The sequence below is a fragment of the Siphateles boraxobius genome, unplaced genomic scaffold (assembly GCF_051911475.1).
Source record: "Siphateles boraxobius isolate OS27281-9 unplaced genomic scaffold, OSU_SipBor_1 77, whole genome shotgun sequence".
Classification (NCBI taxonomy): Eukaryota; Metazoa; Chordata; class Actinopteri; order Cypriniformes; family Leuciscidae; genus Siphateles; species Siphateles boraxobius.
This window is the reverse complement of record NW_027509205.1, coordinates 14,286,277-14,297,803: the sequence shown is the minus strand read 5'-3', so window position 1 is coordinate 14,297,803 and position 11,527 is coordinate 14,286,277. Positions and strand designations below refer to the sequence as shown.

At 44.9% G+C, this 11,527-nt stretch overlaps 1 pseudogene across 1 annotated transcript; it reads right to left on the bottom strand.

The window, feature by feature from the left end:
- Window positions 1–4,504: 4,504 nt before the first annotated feature.
- LOC143725681 (L-rhamnose-binding lectin CSL3-like) lies at window positions 4,505–10,394 on the bottom strand (annotated as a pseudogene). The gene is made up of 7 exons (XR_013198303.1): window positions 10,391–10,394; window positions 10,173–10,196; window positions 9,994–10,068; window positions 9,681–9,810; window positions 9,442–9,557; window positions 4,859–4,903; window positions 4,505–4,668 (listed from the first exon to the last, which is right to left on the bottom strand). The product of XR_013198303.1 is annotated as an L-rhamnose-binding lectin CSL3-like (transcript).
- Window positions 10,395–11,527: the final 1,133 nt, after the last annotated feature.

Genomic DNA, 11,527 nt, shown 5'->3' with positions numbered 1-11,527 from the left:
CATGATCACCTCATAACTTAAGTCTCTAGACAGATGGTGTAACCAGATTTTTCTACAAAAAATGTAGGAAACAGTGCAGCCCATGCAAATCTGGTGGGGCAGTGATGGTGGCTTTTTGATGGGACAAAGAGTTACTCAAGCACTTTAAATCAGATACGACTGTGTATTTGAAAATGTTAGGATGCTTTACACAGTTTGTGTAGAATACTTTTTGCAATACAAATTCTTACAAAACAGCTTTATAGGAAATAGAAATTAAAAAACTCGTGTTTTATGGATTCAACAATTTGGGTGGTTCTTTTAAGTTAACTGAAAGTTTTTTCTGGAGCCAAAATTGGCGATGGCATCACTGTAAAAACCAAATTTTTAAAGCTTTATTTTTAAAGTTTAAATAATTGCTGCCTATAAGTAGAATCAACTCAACTGTAGAAGTAATTCCAACTTAAACTACATTTAATGGCCCGTTCTATTTTTGATGTATACTGCTTGTGCTACTTACAAATGACAAATGGATTTGCAACAGTCACTTTGCCACTTTAAACTTTTCCGGTGACATCAAAAATTAAAATAAAAAAAATCAAATGTTAAGTGTCACACAAATGTTAATTTACATTTTTGTATCCATTCTTTCCATCCAAAATGTATTCATTCAGCAGTATTTTGTAAAATGTCCGAAATGTCCTGTTAGATCTATTACAGTTTTTCACTAACACTTTATAATAACTTTATTCTATGAATCATTAGTTAAGCATTGGTAAATTGTTCATTCATAATTATATTTGTTAATAGACATTATACTAGACATTACATTATAGTCGTTTATAAATAAAAATGAAAGCACATTTAATGCAATGCATATTTTTTCCAAGTAGTGCAATTCAACAAAGCCTTTTTTTTTTCTCAAAAACATTTGGGATTATATAGTTGTAAACATAGGGAGGGATAAAAAATGCGTTCCAGTGCTGGAAATTTAAAAACAATTTCATCCAGAAATCAGAAAAGGGTGCGAATATAACAATTCAGTGCTAAAAATGTTTGCAAACTATTAAAATGCTATAGACTATGTCTTGTTATGATTTTAAATCTGTATTTATCCTCATAGCGATGTCAAAGTAAAAATTGGTGCCAAAGTCTGATTTTATGGTGGCTGTGCTTTAAAATTAAGTTATTTTAATCTGAATTCAAGGATTTTTAAAAAGACTGACAGTAATCAGTATTGAGTAGGCTACTACTGTACGGTTAACCCTGTCTGGGTTTGAAAATAATTAACAGTTGAAAACATTCATTAGAAATTTAGAAAAGTAATCAAAAAGTAATCAAATGTTTAAGAATGGAAGTTTACACTGTTATTTTGAACCAATAATCAGAACAAAAAGCAGTTGAAGGATGACGTGCATAATTCAGTTATTTATTTGACTCAAATATAATTAATTTGACTCCATTAAAGTTGTTGTTATTCTTTAACCTATTATTATTTAAAGGTAAAGGGATTTCTTAGAACGGATAGGAATATGTAGGATTTAACCTGAACGTTTAGATAACAAAACTTATATTCACTTTAGCTTTCAACATCATCAAAGTTATTTATTAAGTTACATATTTAAATGACAGTGGAATGGAACAACATACTGTATAGAAAACTTAGTTGTAACAAATAATGTTCTGCTGTGCAGAATTAAGAGGCTGTAAAAGCCTTTCTTAGTAATTTCTGAAGTAGGACAGTAAAGATTCACTCAGCCCTATAAATGTAGTAAGTTACATTACTTTAATAAAGTAATTGAAATAATTACACTATACATTTGAAACAGGCTTGCAATCTGTAACCCATTACAATTCCAAAGTAACCTTCCCAAAACGGCATATTGTTGGTCAAATGGCATAAGTGTGTGTGGAGAGAGGGCAGATTTTAATTAAAATGAAAAATTTAAAGAAAAATGTATCGAATCTGAACGAAATGTCTTTTGGAAAAAAGTGCAATGAAAGTGCTTTAAGGATTCTCTATGATTTCTTATATTCATTTTTGCTTAATTCCTACTAATATAGGCTACTTATATGTTGCAATCTGACCATGTTGAAATGTCCTGTGTATGTTCTAAGAAGGCCAAAAGGTACTTTCAAACAACAGGCCTAAGAGGGAACAGGTTTGTGTTCTAGTTTAAGAGGCTTATCGCATCTGTATGTGTAACAAGGGAACCAAAGGATGGCAGGCAGAAATATGTACACTCTAAAAAACGTTGGGTTATTTTGTGTACCCAATAGCTGGGTTAAAAATAGTGGGTCGTTCTTTTGGGTTATTCGGAACATTTATTGAGTTGTTTCTATAACAACGCAGCCCGTTAGGTTGAAATTCAAATTTCAACGGTTGACCACCACAGCTGACAGAAGATAACGTACGTACTCTAAATATCTGACCAACCAGAATATCTGGAGTCGATATCTAATTTGGGCAAAGTACGCACAAAACTCCCTCAGACAGTCATCCACGTAGTTAACTCCTTTCCAGTGTGTGCTGGGTTACCAACCCCCATTGTTTCCATGGTCCGGCGAACCCTCAGAAGTACCAGCAGTAAATAAGTGGTTTCAAGAAAGCGAAAGAGTGTGGAATCAAACCCATCATCACCTCCAGCAAGAGGTGAATCGCCAACAGCATTTCGCAGATGCTCGTCGCCGTCAAACCCCTGAGTATCAACCCGGACAGTTAGTCTGGCTCTCCACAAAGGACATCCGTCTAGGTCAACCTTGCCGCAAACTCAACCCCAGATACATCGGACCATTCCCCATTGTAAGACAAATTAACCCAGTCACCTACCAACTTCGTCTACCCCCAGAAAATCGGATCCATCCCACGTTTCACGTCTCCCTCCTGAAACCTCATCACCCTCCTGTACCCAACTCGGCCACAGAACCGGTTCCGGAAGATAACCCCCCGATACCGCCTATTGAACCAGAGCCCATTTATCTGATAAAGGATATATTGGACTCCCGACGTCGAGGTGGTCGGCTCGAGTATCTGATAGATTTTTAGGGGTATGGACCAGAGGAAAGATGTTGGATACCCCGGAACGACGTCCTTGATCCCAATTTGCTCCTTGAGTTTCACGCTCAACATCCTGACAAACCTGCACCACGGCCCAGAGGTAGACCACCACGACGTCGGGTTCCAAGGTCCGCTGGCGCGGACTCTGGAGGGGGGGGGGGGGGGGGGGGGGGGGGGGGGGGGGGTTATGTCAGGAGCCAATCAAACAGAACATCCTTCACCACACAACGATCACTCTCCCCAGAATACTAATCACCTGCACCTGTTCACAATCAGTAAGCCTCATCAACCCCTGCATAAAAACACTCAACACAACCTCAGTCTTTGTCAAGACTCCAACAGGAACAGACCATTTCCCTTGTCTTCCGAAGTCTCTTATATGTCCAGTTCCAGCCAAGTAACGTATACTCACCTGTGAATTACTAACCTCTGCATTCCTGTTCCACTGTCTTCAGAGATCCTGTCCAAATCCGTGTTTCCTGCAATCCTGTCTGGATCCTTGTTCCTCGAAATCCTGTCTGGATCCCTGTTCCCCAAAAACCCTGTATTCTCCTGAGTCCCTGTGTTCACGCCGAGATGTCACTCCCACGACGACATCTGAAAGAGAAAAGACAAGTATAAGAGATCTGTAACTGCTTGACATCAGTTAACCTGAAGAGGACCTGCATACCTGTAATCTGCCCCGCACGTAGTGATCTTCACCAAATCTGCACCTGAACTTTGAAAATACTCACCTATGCACTTGTGTCACGTTAAATAAAGCTGTGTTTGGATTCACTTACCTCTGTCTCCGTGCCTGTATCCTGACAATTATTATAATAATTATATATAGTTATTTTTACTTTAAATAAGGTTTTTGGACATCAACATTGAAATGTTATAATTCTCACTACCAATTTTGATATTGTGAAAACATTCAAACTAGCCCAAAAAAACTAATTAAAAAAACTAAGTTAGCAAAGACAAGTAGGCCTAGCCTTCACTATATCAATTACATTTATACTCATTAAATGTAATTGTATATACATTTATACTCATAGTTCCGTGACTGCGATGAGTACAAAGATAATAAGGGGTTAAGCGAAGTTTGAAATGCCCAAAAACAGCATCAGGTATATTAGGCTGCTGTCACTTTAAGGCCTCAGGTACCGTCCAATATACTGACACACATCCAATTTTCTTATTTTCAGCTGTTTACTTACACTTAAGACATAACCGACAGCGTTTACATGAATACTTGCCGAGACTGGAATTTTAACACATGAGTGTGTGTATTTGGCTGTTCACGCACAATAAGCTGCCCAAAAGAAATTAGTTCAGTATACTCACTTGCTGTGTGACAAGTGGCTTTATGCACAAAATTGACAAATCCCTACCAGTTTATCGTGTCTACCGGTATATCATCCACCCCTAATTGTCCGTTATGTATATTTTGCATAATTTTTACATATAGCTGAAGATTGTTCTGATGTCTTAAGTGACTCTAGATGAAGTGTATCTGCTGCTGTACCTGGAACACAGGCTGCTGGTCTGAGGAGAGTAACAGTGTGGTGTGGTTGCTAATTTATGAGGGCAGGTTACAAGATCCCGTCATCCATAATTGGCACGATGAACAAAAATAGCACCAATATCTGTTGAAAGAAAAACAGCAAATTTTAAAACAGTAATGTGTGCCACCATACACTGTAGCTGGACTGATCTATTCAAAATATTGTGGGCATGTGGACCTTAAGGGCTAAAACAAAATGCTCTATCTTTTTTGATGCTAATGTATGATCTCAGCATAGAAAAAAACTTCCAGAAAGAAAAGATAGATCTTACCACAGACAATGACGCTTTGGGAAAATTCACAGGTTATACTTCTTTCTAAAATTAGTTTGAGGAAAATGGGAACAGAGGTCAGTAATATTAACAGTAACAACCAGTTCTAGACATGTAAAGAAAAGAAAACATTAAAAAAAAATCTACTTCGAAATTATCCTTAATTTTGTATACCTTGTCAACGCAGTGCAGCAGCTAGCAGACCTAGAGCAGGCCATCTCGCGTGCTCATTGGCTGCCCTGCGGGCAACTGCTGCAGCCTACCAGTGAGCCCGGCGTGACGCCACGCCCAATGAAGGGCGCCCGCACCTTTATAGCGTCACAGCCCGCCAGATAGGCGTGGCTTAGCGTATAAAATAGGGGCTGTAGGCTGAATTCTCTGGTTTTTCGACGACTGAAGCGAAGTCGCTCGTGGCGCGAGCACGGCCGGTTACGCAATACTCGTTCCCTCTCTAGACAGAACCGAGGTTACGTTAGTAACCGAGTATCATTCTCTTACGAGAGGTTCTCTCGTATTGCGTAAGTTTAGCTTACGCTACGGGAACACTTTGTCAACGCCGTGCGCGCCAAGCATCCACATGAGACCCCGAGCTTGAGGGGAACCCCATAAGTGGAAAAAATAAGGTGGCCAGCCACGCGGGCCATCACTTGTACATAAGCACACATAGGGAATACAGAGCAGCGCGCCGGTCTGTATAGTCATATGGCACATACCCTACTTAGTGCAGCTCAACCAGGAGAGCTGAGTCACGAAAGTGATCTGAGCAGGAGATCTGGGCAGAATACACCTCTTTTTCAGACTGACAACAGTTTAGCCTGCAAGGCAGGAACTTCTAGGTTATAAAACCTGACAAAGGTAGACGGGGAGCTCCAGCCCGCCGCTACACATATGTCATGGATAGAAATCCCACTGGACCATGCCCACGACGAGGCCACGCCTCTCGTGGAATGATCCCTGATGCCCAGAGGCTATTGTAGACCTCTTGATGCGTAAGCTGCCGCTATAGCGTCCACTATCCATCTGGACAGGCTCTGTTTCGAGGAGGCGAGCCCCTTGGCGCGCCCACCAAACGAAACGAAAAGCTGTTCCGAACGCCTGAAGGAGGGCGTAATGTAAAATCTCAGCGCTCTGACAGGGCAGAGGAGATTCACATCACTTTCGCTGTCAGATGCTGGGAGAGCTGACAGCGAAATAACTTGTGCTCTGAATGGAGTGCCCATCACTTTAGGGACATAACCATGTCTAGGTCTGAGGATGACTTTAGAGTCATTTGGTCCGAACTCAAGACACGACGCGCTGACAGACAGCGCGTGCAGATCCCCTACACGTTTTACTGACGACAGTGCAGTCAGAAAAACGTTTTTTAGTGATAGATATTTCAACCCCACGGAGTCTAGTGGTTCAAATGGAAAAGCTTCAGGGCCTCGAGGACCAATGAAAGATCCCACATGGGAACCGACGGGGGGCGCGGCGGATTCATCCTTCTAGCTCCTCTAAGGAAGCGGATGACCAACTCATGTCTTCCCAGTGACTGGCCGTGCGTCGATTCCGCGAACGCTGCCACGGCCGCCACGTATACTTTGAGCGTGGATGGGGACCTTCCCTTATCCAACAGCTCTTGTAGGAAGGTGAGCAGCTGCACCACCCCGCATGTCCGCGGGTCCAGACCTCTGTCGGTGCACCATCCAGAGAACACCGACCATTTAGACGCGTAGAGCCTTCTCGTGGAAGGGGCTCTAGACTGCGTGTTCGTGTTCATCACTCCTTCTGGCAGGGCAACGAGTACCCGTTGATCAACCATGCATGCAGAGACCAGCGCTCTGGATGGGGATGCCAGATCGTGCCGCGAGCCTGAGAGAGGAGATCTGTCCTCACCGGAATCGGCCACGGAGCTGTATGTGACAGCCGTGCCAGTTCCGGGAACCAAGTCTGATTCTCCCAACGCGGGGCTATGAGGAGCACCGAGTGGCGCGTTTCCCTGATCCTCTTGATCACCTGTGTCAACAGAGAGACCGGAGGGAAAGCATATAGCGGGAGGCTGGGCCAAACCTGGGCCAGCGCGTCCTCGTCCTTGGAGAAGAACGTCGGGCATTGAGCGTTGTCTTTTGACGCAAACAGGTTGACTTCCGCTCTGCCGACTAGGCGCCACAGTTTCTGGACCGTTTTGGGGTGCAGGGACCATTCCCCTGGGGGAACATTGTCCCTGGACAGTTTGTCTGGGCCGTCGTTCAAATGGCCAGGCACATGCACCGCCCTCAGCGAGCGCAGGTTCATCTGTGACCAAATAAGGAGGCGTTCCGTCAGATTGCAGAGATTTCTGGATCTGACACCGCCCTTACGGTTTACATAGGATACCACAGATGTGTTGTCCGGGCGAACAAGAACATGCTGGTCCTGTATGAACGGGAGGAAGCACTTCAGCGCGTTCTCGACCGCTATCATTTCCAGACAGTTTATGTGAAAACCCTTCTCCTGGTCTGACCACTGGCCAAAGGCCGGTCTGCCCTCGAACAGCGCGCCCCAACCCGAGTTGGACGCGTCTGTCGAGATGACCTTCCGATAAGAGATGGTTCCCATCATTACTCCCTGCTGGTACCAGTCGGCCACTAACCAGGCTGGGCAGTAATGAGCTCTTGGTCCAGTTGACCGTGAGACCCAAGCTTTCCAGATGACTGAGAAGCACTGTTCTGTGAGATAGTAGTTCTGTCTCTGACTGTGCCAATATCAACCAATCGTCCAGATAGTTCATTATGCGCAGCCCCTGACTTCTCAGGGGGGCGAGCGCCGCGTCCATGCACTTTGTAAATGTACGGGGTGCCAGGGACAGGTCGAACGGCAGGACGGTGTATTGATATGCCTGACCGTCGAAGGCGAATCTCAAAAATTGCCTGTGACGGGGTACTATCTGAATCTGGAGAAATCCAGAGGGCTTGAAAGCGCGGCGTTAACCAGAGGTGCCTCTCCGTCACGGTTAACGTGGCCATGGCTCGTCCGATGGGTTGGGCTGCGGCTTTGGTGGCGCGGAGAGAGAGATCCGTCGCGCTTCTCAAATCCGTAACCGCAGCTGGGTCCCGGCCCTTCTCATCCCATTCACAGAGGAGGTCGGCTTGCAGGATCTGAAGCACAGCCATCGAGTGTAGAGCAGACGCGGCCTGGCCGGAGGCGGCATAAGCGCGGCCGACCAAGGCGGAAGTGGCTCTGCAGGCTTTAGACGGGAGGGCTGACCGTGACCACCATCTCGCGGAGGGCGGGCAAAGGTGCGCTGCGACCGCCTCTTCCACAGGGGGAATCGTTGTGTACCCTTTCTCGGCGGCGCCGTCCACTCGGGAGAGCGACGCGGAGGCCTGTGACTGAAGTCTAGCAGAAAACGGTGTATTCCATGACTACGTCAGCTCCGCATGAAGTTCCGGCAGGAATGGAGCGGGCCTAGTTTCTGAAACTGCGCAGCGGCGACTTTGAAGGAAGCAGCCGTCGAGCCTATTCGGCGCGGGTTCCTTCGGCAGCGACCACTCGAGCCTGAGACGGTCAACAGCTTGCGTCAGCAGGCGCATAAGTTCCGCGTCAGCTCCAGCGCGGGTACGGGTGGATTCCTGGATTGACGAGGAGGCGGAGTGAAGCGACCATTCCTCGCTGTCTGATGCCAGGATAGAGCAGCAGTCTCTTGTGACGTGTCCCTCGGACTCATCCTCCGAAGCGACGGCAGTGAGGCTCGCAAGCGGCAGCTGCGCGTCGGTGAGGAGAGGTGGGGAAGGCGAGAGCGAGGCTCGAGGGAGGTTCTCCGGCGAGCGCGTCGCTGTGGCCACAGGTTCCGGCTGTCTCAGGGAACGGCGCTTCTTTCTGCGCGGTCCCACAGGAGGCGGAGTGACTGCTGTGGTGTTGAAAACTTCGAGTCGAGCCCGCAGGGTCGACAGCGGAAGCTCCTCACAGAGCTCGCAGCCCCCGGACGCGAGGGCGAGCTCTGCGTGTTCCAGGCCCAGGCAGAGAGCGCAGATCAGGTGGCGGTCTCCGGCGCTGAGCGGGGCTTTACACGAGCCACAGGAAGTGCGAGGCATCTTTAAAAAGACGCTCGCTGCTCTTTTAGAATAATATGCAAAAAGGATACGTCGCCGGATAGCGTAGCTCGCACGGATGGCTGAAGGTGGCGAAGACGGCCGGCTTCCTCAGCGCTGTCCTAGGCTGGCTGTTCGCTGTTCGACGGCGGCGGTGGCTTCTCTCAAATCCAGCGATGCGAAGAGCTCGCTGAAGAGTCGAAAAATCAGAGAATTCAGCCTACAGCCCCTATTTTATACGCTAAGCCACGCCTATCTGGCGGGCTGTGACGCTATAAAGGCGCGGGCGCCCTTCATTGGGCGTGACGTCACGCCGGGCTCACTGGTAGGCTGCAGCAGTTGCCCGCAGGGCAGCCAATGAGCACGTGAGATGGCCTGCTCTAGGTCTGCTAGCTGCTGCACTGCGTTGACAAGGTATAGAAAATTAAGGATAATTTTTTGGCATAAGTATCTCGAGAAGATGAATCTTTCCCGTAGCGTAAGCTAAACTTACGCAATACGAGAGAACCTCTCGTAAGAGAACCACTGGCTTACTTGCTGGGATACAGGCATACGATACATCCAGATATTTATAAGTCCCAACACAAGGATCAGAGAAAACAGAGTTCACTGCAGGAACAGTACAGCTCTTTCTTCCATCACACCTGATTCATGGACAGACAATGACAAGTAGGCCTACATAAGAATAGCTTTAATATACTATAGACAAAAGAATTACATTTGTAAAATTATGCATAGAATGGGATTGTCAATTTTTTTATTTATTTGGATTGGACATCGTAAGGAGGGATGTTTCTCGGAAGCAGTGTGTATTTGAGATCTGATTAGCTGGTCTTCCACTAGCGCATGTTTTGTGATCAGTTCGCCCATAGTTGGCTTTAATGACCTTTATGAATCCCAAATCTGACAAATTTAAAGAAAAAAGAAAAAAGAAAAGAAAAAAGTAACATGAGAATTGTGGTAAAGTTTAAGCACACTGTACAGGGTTAAATTCCAGGCTCAAGATCCCCTTCTTTTCTATCTTGTAGTGTCTTATTTAGACACAAAAGGCCAAAACTATGACTTAAAAATGACTGAATTACTCACCACAGCTGAAGTACGCAGATCCTCCTTCACAGACCTGTGTTCTTTTTGCTTCTGCACCTGCAGAGAGGTAAAATTCTGTTTAGGCAAAATGATATAAAATTACATGAAGTGAAATAAATTGCAATGTAATAATGTCTTTTTTATTTAAAGAGACTATAAACATTTGTCAACTGCCTTACCTTGTTGATACAGAACCAGCAACACTGAAAATCAAAATCATTGAAAATTGAAAAACTGAACATTTGAAATCATGCAAGTTAAATTGGTTCTAAATCAGTACTTAGAAGTGATCCAGCTTAGCTTTTGCACCAGCATGTTGAATGTCTGAACAAAAGGAAAACTCTGGAATTATCTTAAGGAGACACATGCGTACACAGTATTTATAACAAACACAGACCCATCCTTATCGGTTTACTGTAGATAACAAATGCTGAAAAAGAACCACATGAGGATATGATGACAGCGCTGGCTCTTCCAAGCTTTATAATGGCAGTGAATGGCCGTTTCTGTCCATCAAAGTGCATCATCCATTCATGATAAAAGTGCTCCACACTGCTCTGGGAGGTCATTTATTGTTAACTTGATTGATTGTACTTTGCAAATGTTTTATGATTCTCTGGTATCCTATTTTATTGCTTTGTTTTGTTTTGAAGTTCAGTCACCTTTAGAAAATTTCCAAAAAATTTGTTCCTGTTGTGGGATTGCCTGGTTTTGTGCATTTAGACTCCCAGAGTTTTCCCGTCACCGTGTTCTGTGCTCATCTCAGACAGTCCACCAGTGTTTCTCAATCCTGTTTCCGCAGACACACCCACGTTTTTGACGTATTTGTTGGATCTCTTCCTAATAAAAGGTTCCTGGTTCCTGGTCACGTTAGCAGTCCGCCTCGCTAGGATTTTTATGCCTTTGCTTGTAAACTTTTTCATATTCTCTTTTCCCGGTCAAATAATCATACTATAACTACAGTATCCACAAGCAGACACATTCTGGGATTGTTCTGTTGAAGTCGCTAAAACGCTTCTTGAGGACAGGGGAGAGAGGTTTACACGCACAGCTCTTACTGGCCTATGTCCGTTACACTCACCCCCTTAAAGGATTAGTTCACCCAAAACTTAAAATTACCCTATGATTTACTCACCCTAGCCATCCTTCTTTCAGACGAATATAATCGGAGTTATATTAAAAAAAAAATCTGGCTCTTCCAAGCTTTATAATGGCAGTGAATGGCCGTTTCTGTCCATCAAAGTGCATCATCCATTCATGATAAAAGTGCTCCACACTGCTCTGGGAGGTTAATAAATGCCTTCTGAAGCGAAAAGTATTCGTGTAAGAAAAATATCCATATTTAAAACTTTATCGACTAAAATAACTAGCTTCCGGCAGACCGCCGTACGCATGGATTTACGGCGAAAGAGTAACCCTTGATCTGAAGCACAACGTAAAGATGAATGCGGACGCGCAGAGGATAGAGCAAAACAAAAGACCAGTCATGAATTAGAAGTCTAAAATGACCATTTTTAAAGAGAAATATTGGAGG